Below are 16294 nucleotides of genomic sequence, written 5' to 3'. Positions count from 1 at the left end.
GCTTGCAGCACCCAGGAGCATATAGCCTAATTCCTGGGGTTTAGAGCCAGTAGAAACAATTAGTGGTGATTGAGGATGACTCTCCTGTTCAGCTGTTAACATTAACTTTTAACACTGAAAAGCAAATAGGGGCTTGGCAGTCAAAAATGCTGTATAAACTGAATTTTCCAGGCTATGCCATGATGAACAGCTCTGTCGTGACCTGCTGTTTATTGGGCTGGGTTTGCAATACCACAGTATTGTGAAAAAATCATTTCCATATGAGTATTGGTGTGAGATTTTCCTTTCTGAACATATCTTCCTCAGTTTGTCATGGTTTTCACTGCTGGAGCTACAAGGAGAACCTGTGTGTTTCAATTGGTTGCCAGAATGCTCACATACTTAGGCTGTGCAGTTACAATTGATTTATTTTGTGGATATGAAGTTCTAGTTATAAGGTTTTATTGAATAGTCATCATTGGTAAAGAAAAAACTCAGACAGAGTGCAGAGAGACTGAATGCCTTTGAACCCATGGGCTTTGGGCTGAGCAGTGAAGCAGAGAGTCATCTTCTATCCGCCCAAGGAGAAGGGCCTGGGGCATTCCGTTGCCAACCAGCCAGGACATCTTGATTTCATACTGCAGTGGTGGAGGTGATAATGGATATTGATGGGACATTATGAATAAGGTCAAAATCGTCCTTTGCTTTTCTTGCCATGGTCCTTCTGTTGAAGGAGCTCCGTCTGTTAGCTAGGATGCCACCCCATTGTGTGTCAGAGTAAGGTGAGCTGACCATGGATGGTTACAGCTGGAGGGTACCTTTACACGTTGCTGTGCCCCTGTTACTCTGCTGTTTCTTGCTGGATGCACATGCTTTGGGCTCAGATTAGGTGTGCAGAACAGGCTCATGTGGCCAACAAGCCAACGATGCTGGACATCAGCGCTCAGTCTGGTGCTGTGGTGTGACTTCCCTGTGCTCTCAGGAAGGCAGTTCAGTCACCGTGCCTCAGCTCCTGTTCTGCAGGATGCACAAACTTGCCCCCCTAGGGCTTTTGCAGGGAAAACCACAGCAAATAGGGTGAGCTGTGCAGCTTCTCAGGGAACACTGAGGGGCTGCAGGAGTCCCGGCACCACGATTCGGCCGGCCCTGGGTCCCCCGGGTGTTCATTGCTGCTGATGCCAGCAGGAGTCCACACTCACACAGCACAGAGGAAAGGTTCAGATTAACAACTGTGTATTCCTTATGCTCACATTCATCTGTCATCTTCACCCCATCTCCCAGCATGATTAAGTCATCCAGGAATGAGTTGAAAGGGCTGGGTTTGTAATTAAAGTGGGAACACATGGCTGAGTTTTCTTTTACCTGCTGCAGAGCATGGAACGAGGGGATATGCAAGATGTGAATTGGATGTGAACTTCCAAGAGGAGCTGAGCAGTCACTTCAGCGATGCTGCCTGCAGCTTGCTCGCCTGTTTTTGATGCAGTGCTAAGGTTACCAGAGGGTTATTCACATCTCTGTGACTGCTGGCATCCCGGAGTCTGATGACATTTCCTTTCACTATTTCTCCTCCATTCATTGGTAAGAGTACATAGTTTTCCAGTTTGTTTAAAGGAGTTCCAGTCATGTTTTTCCCTCAGATTCTTTCTCAAGGAATCAAAGCTGAAAAGGACGGAGGCTGGACAGAGTTTTAGCTCCAGCCTTTGGCAGGTATTGAGTAAAAATACGGTGTGAAAAGTGTAAGCTCCTGCTATTTACGTCTGCAGTGAACAGCAGATGGTAATGGACTGCAGAGCCAGGTTTGTTACCTCTGAGTGTCAGTTGCCTTTTGCAGCTCAAACCCCACAACTGTAAATGTCTGACTGTGGGTGATTCTGGGTTAGGTGTTGTCTGTGGATGCAGAGGTAGGCACTGAGTGAGCTTGGAGAAGAGCATGAGTATGAGATACCTGCTCCTGTGGTTGTTGTTAGAGTGTGTTTCACCCAATGTTTTGTGTGCATCACAGTCACCCTCTGAGATTATGAGCATCATTTTGTGAAGGGCCTGTAGGGAAAGGCCAAGGGGAATGGCTTGAACCTGCCCGAGGGGAGACTGAGCTGAGCTCTTAGGCAGAAGCTCTTCCCTGTGAGGGTGCTGAGGCACTGGCACAGGGTGCCCAGAGAAGCTGTGACTGCCCCATCCCTGGCAGTGCTCAAGGTCAGGTTGGACACAGGGGCTTGGAGCAAGCTGCTCCAGTGGAAGGGGTCCCTGCCTGTGGCAGGGGTTGGAGGTGTGATGATTCTATGATAACATGAGGACTTGTGTTGAAAGGGAAACTGTGTTGGAAGATGGGCAAAATACAGCCCCCCAAAATGGGGAATGAATTTAAAGTCGCACGGAGAATCTACAGCAAAGTAAAAAGCAGGAATGAAACCTCCAAGTGTTGGGCCTCAGCTATAATCACAAACCTGGTTTACACTCATTTGCTCGTACTGTCATCAGGAGCTGATTTATTAAAATCCCTAAGGGTCACAGTGCTCCCTATAGTAAGAACGAGACAATGCAATGGATTATTGTCTGCTGCACTGGCCATGATCTGATCTAACTGTTTGTGTTAGCATTGCTGTTTATTTATATACCTAGGAAACTCTTTTTACAGTTTACTTTTGCTCGCTCCAGTCGTCCATTCACAGTCAAATAACTAAACCTTGATGTCCCACTGGAAACCACCATCTATCCTCAGTTTAGTCAAAGAATGACCTCAGCACGAGGAGTGTTTTGGTTCAGACACCAAGCTCTGTCTCCATGGAAGTGCACCTTGCTCCAACCCTGGCCGTGCTCCGGGCTGGGTTCAGTGGGGTTTTTAGTAGTGGGATCTGGGAAGCTGGGCAGGTGCACTCAGTTATGGTTTGTGTTGCTGTTTGTGGCACATGGACTGAAGGTGGAGGAAGAATTCAGAGCTCCCCTTTTCCGGGTCAGTAAGATCAATGGAACAAAAAGAAATGTTTATGCTTGTGAAATTCCATCGCTCGGTTTTGTCCTTAATCCTTTTTCTGGTTATACAGGAAACGGCATTAGTCCCTTCAGAAGGAGACCGTGCTCAGGTAACGGGGACTCCTGGTGGGGGGCTCCGTCTTCATGATTTTTCTGCTTAGGGGCTTTATAGGAGGTCTCTTGTTTTCTCACAAGCACTTGTAAGCTCAGAGGAGACTGGAAGAGCTGCTGGGCTCTGCCAGGTGGGTACCACAAGCCTGGGGATCAGTCCAGGGGCTGCTCCAGGCTGTGGAGTCAGAAAGACTCAGCAAAGATGTTGTTGTTTGATAATTATTTCAGCCACAGCTTTCATGTTCATGTTCCATGTTCATGTTCAAGTTCATGTTCATGTTTCAGGTTCATGTTCCATGTTCAAGTTCATGTTCCGTGTTTATGTTGCATGTTCATGTTCATGTTCCATGTTCAAGTTCGTGTTCATGCTCCTTGCTAATAGCGGGTGACCTGTGTTCAGGGGCAGCGGAAGCTAATTCTACAGAGAACACAAGTGCTGCTTTCACCTGGTGGTCAGTGCCTGGTGCTGTTTTCTCCCTGGCCCAGGCTCACTCTGGTGTCCTTCCATTTGATGTTCATTTCCAGATGCTGATCTGTACTTGGTGCTGCTGCCTCCCCAGGGACTCCTGCTCTCTGTACCTTGGACATCTGTTGGTCAGACTGTGCCGTCATTTCATCTTAAATAAATTAATTATCCTCATTTAATTCCTTTATAGAAAGGGAAGAATTAGTTTTCTCCTGTGCCTCGTCTTGGTACTGGCTTCCGACAAGCAGTGTCAGGGCCAGGAGCAGCCGGACAGGGAAGCACACAGCTGCACAGGAGCAGAATAGCAACAGCAAACAGAACCGCATCACAAGGGCACCTCTCTCTGAACTGCAGTGCTGAGCCAATGCAGGTACATCTGTGAAAGCTGCTAGAGTTGCCTTTGGGGCTAAACCCTGCGAGCAGGGGCCCATCTGCCCTGCTCAGAGCAGGGTCTGCTTCCTCCACACGTTCACAGTCCCTGGGCTATGGCACTACCTGTTCAGGGGGCCCAGCACCTCTGCCTTCTCCTAATCAACCTCTGGGATAAGGCTTTGATGGAGGAAGGCTGTGCTGCCCGCAGGCCCTGACCTGCCTGTGGCCACCGAGTCCCTCTGCCTGCGGGTGGTCACCTCTCCTTGCAGGGTGCCCCTTCCTTTGGGGCTGGACAGGCACTGGTGGGCACCTGCCTTGGATTTTGGTGCACTTCAAGGGCTGTAAAGACCTGGCACGGCTGACCAGGGACAGGGGATTTTGGAGATGAGCTCTCACTGTGTCTGTTCCCAAGCTAAGGAACGCTGACTGAAGCTGTCTTCTGAGGTGGCAGGGTGAGAAGGCACGCACGGGGCACACAGATCCCAGCACAAAGGCCCTGGGGAATCGTTGCTGGACAGGCATGGTTGGGTCTGCAGGCTGTGAGCTCGTGGTGCAGAGGAGCCTGGCATGGCTCATGGCAGCACAAGGCGAGGGGACAGTGGTGAGCTGTGGACTGCTGGTGTAGCCTTCTGTGAAGTGACTAAAGGGCTGATGTGACTGCAGAACATAACCAGTAAACTGCTTATGATGTAAGGACAAGGAGGGAGCCTAAGTGCAGAGCCAGGCATTTGAGGAGGGGCATGGGAAGGGAATGGTGGGCTGGCCAGCCATTCCAGAAGAAATCACTCTGGAACTTGGCTGTCTGTGAGGTTGCTTGGCTGCACCTTACTTTACAGTGTGCAGCTCAACAGTGGTTACTGCTCAGAGGAGGAATCACTGCTAATTTCTGGAGCAGGCTCACATTCAGGTGTAACACTGGAAAGGCAGAACCGCTGACACAGTTCTACCGTGTGATCGTGGGTGCAGGCTGCAGTTCCCTCTTGTCCGGCTGCTGGCGTGGGAGCACGCTGATCCTCGGCATGGTGATGGGCTGGTGCCCTTTAAACCAAAGGGGAAGTCAGAGCTGTGGAAGCGGTTCAGTTATCACCACTGCAGCCCTCTGCTGCCTCAGTGAGCTGCTCCTGGAGGCTCTGCACTGGCTCCTGCCCCAGCACAGCCGGGCCAGCCTGCAGGAAGGCTGCCGGGAGCCTTGGGCACATCTCTGCCTCTGCACTCCGGTTTTCACATGGAATAGCTGCACTGCCTAGAGTGACAGCACAGCGCTGCTGCCAGGACCCAGCGGTCCTGGACACCATTCCTGCTCGCAGCTAATAGCACCGTGTTGGTTTGTTTAAAACTGCTACCAGTGCTCCCAGTGTGCGCGGGGACTCGGGTGCTGGATTGCAGCGTCAGCAGCCTCAGCTGCCTTACTGCTGTGAATGAGCTGTAGTTACCAGAACCCCAACGGCTCCTTCTGCTTCTGCTCAGCTCTCCCCTGTGCTGCCTTTCTTGACAATGAATCCGCTGTCCTTGCCGTGTTTCCTTAGAGCCCATTCCTGAAGCTACTGCGGACCGGGGATGCTCACACAACCGCTCTGCTTATTAATTACAGCCAAATGACATAAGCTGCAGACAGTGGGGACAAATAATGGTGATCACAAAGCCAGGTTTCTTTCTTTCCAGTCATTTCTCTCAGTGAATATTAAGGATTAGGGACTTGACATTGAGACACCTTTGCTGTGCAGTGGTAGAACTAGGACACAGCAAGGGTGTTTGGGGGGGTTTTAGCTCAGTTTTAGTGGTAGACTTTGTATCTACATATGCCACTTTGATTGATTCACCTTTATTGTTTGCATCTTGATTTTGTTTTAAGTGTTCCACCTTGTTACTTGCTGACCACACATGAGCCGGAAATCTTCCAGGACAGAAAGTCTGAATTCAGTACAAAGATTTCTTCTTGGAAAATGGCTGAAGAAACATGTTTTACAGGGTGCCCTGATCAACAGATCTGGGTCCCCATCACTCAATGGCAGGAGGTAATTCCAGAGTCAGGGGCCTGAACACCTTCATCTTCTTTTCCAGAGTAGTTAAAACCATGGCAATGAACAGTTAGATGGTATGGAAGTGTCAGGATCTCCCAATGCCTAAGACTCTAATTAGATTAAAACAGTAAAGGATGAGGGAAGATGTTTAGGGGAACTAGGCTGAAGTGAGTTTGCTATGGACGTATTCACCTGAAGAAGCTGTGCTGTTTAGATTAACTCCAGTGAATGATAACCATAGTGAGAGATCTACAGAGATACGTTAGAATATGCCTGGTGCTTCAGGCTGTCTGAAATGTCTACCCTGATTTGTTGGTTCCAGCTGACAGGGCAAGTCATCGGTGTGACTGAGCACTCTTGCTATACAGTAGCTGTGCATCCCATTCCTAAACTACTCTGCATGACAAATGTTCCACGTTTGACTCTGCAGAGAGGCTGGAGAACTCCACAAGGATATGCTGTAGACTCTTGAATATTAGTGAAACTGGGAAAAGAAGGGGAATGCAGGAGGAAAGCACATATTCAAGGGGAGTGAGCTACAGTAGCAAAGCCCAAATTACCATGTGCTGAGTGCCGGGTGCTTAAAGAGTGGGGGCAGGTTTCCTGTGGTAGGGAGTGTAATCACAATGATTTTATCACAGCTCATAAAGGAGAATGTGACCCTTCAATGTTTGTGATCAGGCGTCAGCAACTCAGAGGCAACAATCAGATCGTGTAGCTCCCAGTGACACAAAGCTCCTGGTGCAGTCAGCAATTAAACCAGAGCTGATTTATGTAAAACAGTATTTGTGATTTAAGTGCCTCACAGTACCACAGGGTTCAGTCCTTCAAGTGCCAGTGAAGACTGAACATAGGAGGTGACTTACCCAGAACGGCTCTTCACACACTGCAGCCTCTGTGCAATCCTCATGGCAACCACAGAGTTGTAAGGGCTTTGTTTCCAGTCTCATCTGTGCTTTTCTGTAAGACTGCAATGTCACAACAAGCTCTCCAGCACTTCTGCAAGTGTTTTACATTACACTGGATGATAATAAACCGAAGCCTTTCAGGGACCTGTGCACACTGGTACGTTCTGGTAGCAAGGCGCCTCCATTCTTCCTATTCCACTAACAATGGAATTTCAGCAACTGGCTTTTAGTGACACCGGTAATTACCTCTGTCTGTAGGAAGCCAAATGAACAAGGATATGACAGACAATCACAGACAGATGTGGTTAAGAACATCACAGATGTTACCTGGCTGGCTGAGGCACACATGCTCCTGTTTATGTTACTTTCTCAGCCCTGTGCAGGCAGGGCTTTTAAAGGCACTTGAGCAGTGTGTTCATTAGATCACTTCTGTTAGCATCATAACCATGGCCGCACTAGGACAATATGTGACCATTAAAAGGCAAGAGAATGGATCTCCCAAAGTCTCAAAAGGCAAGATTTGTGTTTGCTTATGTTCTAACTCCCTGTGGTTTGGTCAGTTTGTTGTGATTAGTAACTTCTGTTCATCTGATACCTTGAACCTTCCTGTTGAATCCCTTTCCCCCTCTGGTTCAGGGTTGCTAGTTCCCTTCTTTAAGCTCAAGTTAACTCCAGCTGCCATATTATGTTGGAAGTTTGCTTAACTCCACACGAATACGTGGTGACAGATTGATCCTCAGAGCTTATTGCTTCACCTATTCTCTAGACTGACACCTTGCCAGTTACTCCCTGTTGTTCACCAGGGATTGTGGATGCTACCAGAAGAGTTAGGGCTTTTGGAGGTCAGAGCAAACAGTCTCATGCTTTGCCTACTATGTGTAATGCCAAAGTAAAACTATAATGTTAAAGGAGTGTATTTTCATATATTTTCATATAATTCTTATTGAATATTATATATCCAATGTGAGGCACTGGCACAGGGTGCCCAGAGAAGGTGTGGCTGCCCCATCCCTGGCAGTGTTCAAGGCCAGGTTGGTCACAGGGGCTTGGAGCAAGCTGCTCCAGTGGAAGGGGTCCCTGCCTGTGGCAGGGGTTGGAACTGGATGAACTTTAAGGTCCCTTCCAACACAAAGTAGGCTGGGATCCTATGGAAAAGAGGATTTGGCAGCCCTGGGGTCTATTCCTGGTGTGCGATGCTGTTCCTGCACGCTGCCCAGTGAGGGACATAGAAGTTGTCTTGCAGCCAGACCCAAAAGGCAGAGATGTGGGGTTTTTCCTGGGGAAGTGCCCAGAATTCAGAGCTGCAGAACCTGCCCTGCCATTCCCTTGGGCTGGCTCCAGAGAGCCTATCAGCAAGATGGGTTTTGTTAAATGAAGGTTTGTGCTCTGTGCCAGACTGCAAAAGTATCTGCGTGATGTGAGTCATTCCCCCAGAAATAGACCCTGAACAACCAAAAGCTCATTGCACTGTGTCAGGAGTAGAGTTTGGACAGGAAACAGAGTATTTTTTTGGCTTCAGCAGATGAAGTGAACCCCTTGTGAAAAGAATTTGCAATTTCGAGTGGAAAATGTGGAAGGAGGGAAGAATGTACAAATAATGCCAAGAAACAGACTCACTTCTCTGGCACAAAATACGGAGGAGTCTTTCCAGCTGGTGGTGGGGACCCAAGAGCAATGCACGGGTCAGAAATCAGTGAACTGAGTTATCTTCTTGTTCCAGTCAGCGTGCGTGATTTTCAAGTAGATTTGAGGACCCAACAGTATGTTAAAAAATCCGTTTTGGGTGACAAGAGTGAGAACAAAAAGCAGATTCTAAGTTTGTCAGACACAAACATTCATGTTTCACTGGTGAAAACAAACAGAACGGGCAGTTCCTTTGAACTGGGCTGTAGGTGTATACAATGAGCTCATGGAGATCCAGGTGCAGCCATTAAGGGAACATTTGATATTGTGAAGTTCATTCAACTTCAAATGCTGGTACTTCTAGAAAGTGTGTTATTTAATGTAAGTGTAAATACAAGGCGGGAAAGGGAACTGTTTTTTATAGTTTGGAAAGTCATCCACTTTCTCAGCAATAAATACCATTAACCATTTCATACCCTTTGAGCACAAGAAGAGGCTTTTAGCCATGTAGAACCTGTGCCCTTGTTTCTCTCTACACTACTGATACATCTAACTGGGACAACATTGCCTGTCTGTAGCTATGTTTGAACTGGGGCTGGCAGGGGGGGTCCTCTCAGGGACCCCGGGCGCTGTGCCTGGGCAGACCTGGACACTGCAGGGAGCAGGATATGGAATCACACAGGGGTTGGGGTTGGGACAGTTTGTCTTGGCCAGGCGCTTGGGTTTGGTGTGAGGCACCCAGTACCCTCCCTGTAAGAAAAAGCTGATGGTTTGTGTTCATGAGAACTGGTCTTGGATGTGCAAATTGGTTCAGGCAAAGCAAAATATTAGTATAGTATAAATAAGGATGTCGGACCTCCTCCTGCGCTCCAGATTCACTTGTTTCAACACTGAAAAACAGGCATTCATATTATTTTCACTGTTTTGTCTCCTTTTTAGAATGTTTTCTGACTTTTAGCAGTCTCTAAAGGTGGTAAAGAGTTAAGGTAAAGAGTTAAGGCATTAAATGGTCTCCACTCATAATGGTGTTCAGTGGTGGGGACATCAGCAGTTGCACATACTTGGGGGAGAAATTAAATGACAGATAGTTGGTCAGCAAAACTTCAGACCTCTGCATTTGTTTAGCCTGTGAAACGCAGATGCCAAACCTGTTCAGGTTTTAAAGGCTGTGGTTTACACTTGTTTCTCAGTTTCTAGTATTAAAGACAACCTCCCACAAGTATCGCCTCCAGTTCTTGCGTTCTTGCCTTCACTACTGCGTTTAGATTCTGAAGCGGATTGATGCTATCTGTTAAGTCTCTTTGTGCGGGACTAGAAATGAATTACCTCAGGTCAAGCTCTGTTTATGCAGCGGGCTGCTCCTGCAGAATTACCTGCTTGACTTAATAGCTTCCTTTCGGGTGACATTCTGCCGGGGAGCAGACAAATTGCGCAGGGTCAGCGTGCAGAGCAGCTCCGAGCGCGGGAGGAAATCCTGGCGGATCCAGGCAATTGAAGGGGCAGGCGGGCCGGCAGAGCGCGGCCGGAGCCCTGCGGCCCTCGCGTTGGTCCGCTCCGCTCCGCTCCGGAGCGTGAGGAGGCAGACCGGTGCGCTGACAGGGAACCACAGCAGCGCAGCCCCCCCTTCAGCTCCGTGTTCTGTGCTCCCCCAGCCCCCGGTGTTAAACCTGGCCATTACCTGCCCGTGTCTGCAGCGGTCACGTTTCCCGGAGGCTGCTCCACGGTGCAGCTTCCCTGCACCTTCCCTCCCGCTCTTCCCTGAAACCGCCTTTGGAGTCTTTGTCTTACAAATAGCTGGGAGCTGAAGCCTTGCGGCTGAGCCTGCTCTCATCGTGGCACAGCAGCTGTGAATTTGAATTTGCTTCCTGATGTGTAACACAGGGGGACAGAGCTAAAGGACCTGATGCAGAACCCATAAACCTGCTCTTGGTGATCCTGATGCTGTTCCATATGTGTCTGTATGCTTTACAGAGCACATTGTGCTATGCAGAACACATGATTTGTATGGTTTATGTGTGTATATATATTATATTCTATATATATTATATATAACATATATTTTATATATATTTGTATTGTTTATATGTATTTTATATCTATTTAAGCATTATTTTGTTTACATATATATAAACCCAAATAAATTAGAGTTTTATCTTGTATGAAACTTACAGTAAGGGAACAAAACACACTGAATATGCATTGAAACCCCGGCGTCTTGCATACGTGCCTAAAAACTGAGCTGAAGCTTGACTCCATGCTTGCCCCATGACACTCTGCTCATCGAGGTGATGTGTGAGCCTGTTTCGCTGCTGCTTTGCTTGCTATTGCACCTTGGCTCTATTTAAAGTGGACATCCAAAGACCCTTCCTGTGGGGGGGAACCTAAAACACAACTGCGTCATATTTAAAACAATGGAGTTACCTTTTCCCTATGGAAATCCTTCTATTTATTCTGTGTTCTACGAGAGGAAAAATAGAAAAGTCTCCCTTTAATTGAGCTCTTTGTCCTTTGAAGTTATTTTGGATGTTTTTTTTCACGTTGGTGATGTAATTTATGTAAATAATCATCTATCTATGAAAGGAGTGTGTCTGTCAAAAGCTAAAATAAAAAACATCCGTCATTTTGAAGTGATTAACATTCTCCAGATGTTTAAATCATCGGATTTCAGGAGTTTCCCTTTGTTGTGATAATGATATAGTATCCAGAACTAGAATGTTTACTTTTTTGCATGGGTCAAACACAGATTTTTCACAATCCTATTAAAGCATGCAGTTTATTGTAATTGTATGTGCAGATGAAAGCATGTGCAGTTATTATTATTTCCCTTAATTGTAAACTGCTGCTGGTAATTTTACTGTAAAGCTGAAACAAAAGGAGTGTACTTGAAAGGACCACCACTGCCCGCTGATGTAATCAATTTAGGGACGTCAAGTTTGTGCAGAGATGGTTATCCCTCCCCGTCAGAGCACCGGTGACATGCTGCCACCCTGCAGCAAGCTCCTTCCGTGTCCCGCGGGAGCTGCTTGGCCGTACAGTAGATGTAGCTGATAATGTTAAGTGACAGTTCTGAACCGCCCTGCTCCAATGTGTTCAGCTGGAGGCTTCAGGGAGGAAAGGAAACGTGCATTCCTCCCTAATGCGATGGAACTCACGGCTGATCAAGAGAGCTTTGCCTGTCCTCCACTGGCTGGCTCACTGGGGTAACTGGAGCCACAGAGCCTTGCTGGAAGTTATGGCGGGTTATAGTCAGGGAGAATGGCTGCACATGTATAAAATGGATCATTTCCTTCCCCTCCTATAGCCCTTGCAGAGCAACAGCCTTCAAGTCATAAACCTGGCTAACGTACATCAGAAACTGTCACTACATTAACCCTTACCCAGGGACTGCAGTGACAGGACAGGGGTGATGGGTTCAAACCGAAACAGGGGAGATTTAGGGTGGATATAAGACAGAAGCTCTTCCCTGTGAGGGTGCTGAGGCGCTGGCACAGGGTGCCCAGAGAAGCTGTGGCTGCCCCATCCCTGGCAGTGCTCAAGGCCAGGTTGGACACAGGGGCTTGGAGCAAGCTGCTCCAGTGGAAGGGGTCCCTGCCCGTGGCAGGGGTTGGAGTTGGAGGAGCTTTAAGGTCCCTTCCAACACAAACCGTTCCATGATTCTGTGATTTTGCATCTTTTTTTTCCTCCCCAGCTCTGTTGCCCTGGCTGCAATGGATGCATCAGCGCAATTTGCAAACCTAGCAATGAGTGGACCAAGCTCACTGTGGGTTTCCTGAGCTCTTGCTCAAGCCGAAGGCCATGTCAGGAGCCTGGCAGCACTCAAGGCTCAACTCTGCAGTGCAGGGTCTGGGTCTCCATCCCCAGAGCTGCTCTATCAGCTCAGTGGGCACAAGTGCCTCTCCAGTAAGGGTGGGCAGGGGGACCAGATTGAGCCCCTCTCTCCTCCCAGTTACTCACGTCCCCCGAGAGCTGGAGCACTTTGGAATTCATGTAATGAATTATGCACATGCTCCTGTTACAGACCAGGTGAGCTGCTCACATGGGCACCTGCGACTGGGCCTGTTCATCTAAGGGCAAGGGAAGTGGGTGTGTGGGTTTGGTTCTTAGCACTGGGATTGAATGGGAATAAAGGAGTTCTCACCTGGAGAGTTATGACAGTGATATACAGCCAAACGAAGGATGGGTTAAAGGCTGTATTCTGCCTTTGTCCTACCTTGGTATTTTCACAGAGCAGTCCTGTGCAGGTCACATACGGACCCTCTCCCTACCACTGTCCTGTCACTGCCTTTGGGGAAGAAGCCTGTGGGTGCTCTGCTGTAAGCACAGCTTTAAGAAAGCCAGTAATTTCTGTCACTGCATTTCGGCTTTGCTGGGCATTCCCTCTGAGTCTGACATGTCTTTTTCCGTGGATAATGCTGAAATAGTCTTCCCTTTTCTGAAGTAATTCCTTTCTTTGATTCTTCCGTAGCCTCATTCACTTAAGTTGCTAATTGGGCTGAGACATGAGCTGCTTTTGCAGCTAGTTTTCCTTTGATATCCTGGACCCCCCAAAATGATCGCTTTGGAAAACAAATGACTGCTAAACAGGGAGTTACACACCCGTGCTAAAACACCAGCTCCGCTGCATTTGCAGCCTCTGGCACCAGGAGATGTTAGTTCTGTTGGGTTTGCTTTTTCTGCCTTTACACACAGTAGCAAGTGCCAGCTTTCTACCGCAGCATTACATTACACAGCACAGTCTGGGTACTGCTCTGCCAGGGCTTGTCTCACCATTGCAGTTGTGGATTTGGGATCATTTCAGTGCTAAACTGCTGGGTTTAGGGATATACCGGTGGACCATGGAAGTATGTTTTATTTGATCAGTTGACATTTCTGCCTGCAAAAGTGCAAAAACCATGGCAAGGGGCTGGAACCTGGTGATCTTTAAGTTCCCTTCCAACCCAAACCGTCCTGTGATTTTGTGATTCTATAAATACAAGTTATTGACTTGAATTTGCAAACAAAGCCAACAAAGCTCAAGCCTCAAGGACCAAGACACTAGTCAGTGCTTTGGGTTCACTTCAATCAGTGGAGCAAGTCGTTTCATCCCCATTCCTAATGTAACTGCGGGTTTGTCCTGTCTGGATGACACCCAGCTTCAGCTGCCTCCTTCCAACTTCAGTTTGGAATTAAAGTTCACACAATGCTTCTTCCCACTCCCCCCCCCCCAAAAAAAAAAAAAGGATGGAAAAGAAAAAGAAGAGAAAAGGAAAAGGTGAGGAAAGAACGGGGCGGTGGGGGGAGAGATGAACACAAAGTGCAGCTCACTTAAAATATCTCTGCTTGATGGAGGCTAAAAGGTGGCAGCTGTGCCAAAGTAGTGGACCCTGAATCGCTGAGCAAAGAAAGAGCCGGGAGCGCTGTGATTGCGCGGTGCCGGCGTGAATGTGGCTGAGGCACAAATCAAGCAGGCTTAAAAAACAGGGGAAGGAAAAAAAAGACTCAATCAAGGCAATAATGGCTCCACTTCACAATCAGACAAGTGCTTCTACTTCAGAAATCCGACCATTTATGGCTGATTGCTAACCCCGGCCTCATTTCTAATCTAAAGGGCGAGTAATAATTTGGAAGAGGAATTATAACAACTTCCCAGCCATTTGGTAAATCGTCATTATTTTAAAGGGGTCTTGGGAGGCTGTTGCTGTTTGTCAGAGGGTTTTTTTCCTGCTGCTGCTCTGCCACTTCCACCACACTGATCCTCACTGATGTCATTCCAGAAGGGAAGCAATGCACGGTGGAAAAGTGTTGGAAAGAAAAGCCCACAGCGATGCTCTGATTGCAGGGCTTCGGTGTGCTAGAAGTTTATATGGAGGCACATGCAGAGGGGTGGAAACGCTCTTCCCTTTGCTGCTTTGCCCAGAGCCCAGTGTCAGGATGGGTGCCTATGATGAGCAGGGATGCTGTTCCCTCCCTGGGAGCTCCTGCATGAGTCGCCTCCAGTGGGAACATTCCTGCCCTAGAAACTTCTGGAACAGGAGGGTGAAGGGTGCCTGGTGCTGCTCTGGGGTGCTGGGGCAGTGAGGGGCTCACCACAGAGAGGTGCACTCGTGGCATAACTGGTGCTCTGCTGTCCTCACCCTACCTGTGCTGCCTCGCTGCAAGCAGCAACATGAGAGACAACATCAAGTGTCCAAGGCCAGGTTGGACACAGGGGCTTGGAGCAAGCTGCTCCAGTGGAAGGGGTCCCTGCCCGTGGCAGGGGTTGGGGCTGGATGAGCTTTAAGCTCCCGTCCAACCAAACCAGGCTGGGATTCTGTGATTAATGGTTTAACCCACAGGTCATCATGACAGGAAATGTATTAACCTAGAACCCCAAACCTTGACTGCAGTTATCTGTGCTTGCTTTCCTGCCCCAAGCATGGAGAACTGCACATGTAAATATTTCAATCTATATATAAATATTTATTCCAGTGTCTAATGCAAGTCTGTTGTGATTTTCACAGTGTTTTCTAGGGAGAAAGCACTGAAATGGAGGGCTGAGACAACATCCCTTCCCACTGGGACTGGGAGAGCCCCAGCTGCCCTGGGTCAGAGCATGGGATTTTGCCTAATGTGTCTGTTCCAAATGACAAAGCGTTTAAAACCAGACGCAGAGCAAAATAACCAAGGGGAGGGGGGGGACGACACACGGACCCACACAGACGACACGACACGGACGACGACTGTGTGCAGCTTCACCTGGTTAGCTAATCCTGCGGAAATCATGGCAGTGTTTTGATAATAGCAGGCACTGGGATCAAAATACCTCTTATCTTAGTGAACCGAGGATAAGACAGGATGCCATCGCTTCCCCAGTGGAATGTGCTGTGTGCTGTGAAGGGGACGATCAGTGTGTTTTGGAGGACAGTAAAATTCCATTCACTGCCTCAGGAGATAAACGCAGCGCAGCCTCGGTGTGGTGTTATCTCCCCTGTTGCCGGCTGTGTTGTGGAGTATCCAGTGCCGCGGTTATTTAAATCCGTATTTTAAATACAATGGGAAGAGAGGCTGATTCAGAAATTTCCAGTGAACCCGTGAAACCTGAACTACTCATTGCACGACAAAAAGAATAATGTTCGGCTGGAGCAACAACTTGGAATGTGTTTTATTAAACGAGTTCATTTAATGTTACCCTGGAGTGCTGTGGATTTGAAAGCACATTCTTGAGTTTGACCTTTCCTATCTCAGCAATAGGAATGAGGGAAACCCTACTGTAATAATGCACATTTGGGGGCAAGTTCTGATCCCCATAGAGCTGCCCACGGTGTTCCTGCAGGTATTTTCCGAACATGGCGCGTCCCTGGGTGTTGCCTGGCGTTCCGAGGTGAGGGGAGAACAGAGGATCCTGCACAGGGCTCTATGTAACACTTCTGTGTTCTGCTCTCCTGTCACTCTTATTTGTCCTCTGCTCTTATTTGTTCCTGAGGTGAGCGTGTGTCCAGTGAAACAAAACGCGGGTCAGCCTCACTGGAATCAAAGATAATGCTGTCTAAAATAGGGATGCAAAGTAAGGCAAACAGAAAGTGATGTGCACAAACTCTGGGTGCCTTTCACCTGTAAATATTCCTCCGGCTTTGTCAGCAATGTTACGAACAAACATTTACTTCAGCAGATTATTGAAGTGTTAACAAAAGATTCATTTATAAAACGGCATTTATTTATAAAATGAATAGCATTTATTTATGAAAGAGTACTGCCAGTTTAACACGGATCCAGAACTGATCGCTTCTTAAGGGAATACTCCTTAGAAAGCAAAGGGATCCATTTACATGTCTATCAGTGTGGTCATTCCAAGGAAAACAGGTTTTCCCAGTAGCTGTTTGGTATTT

Source organism: Neopsephotus bourkii, unplaced genomic scaffold (assembly GCF_033783945.1).
Source record: "Neopsephotus bourkii isolate Nb327-2 ecotype Australia unplaced genomic scaffold, CSIRO-AGI_Nbou_v1 NB_1269, whole genome shotgun sequence".
NCBI lineage: Eukaryota > Metazoa > Chordata > Aves > Psittaciformes > Psittacidae > Neopsephotus > Neopsephotus bourkii.
The sequence above is the reverse complement of the archived record's forward strand: the minus strand, read 5'-3'. Positions refer to the sequence as shown.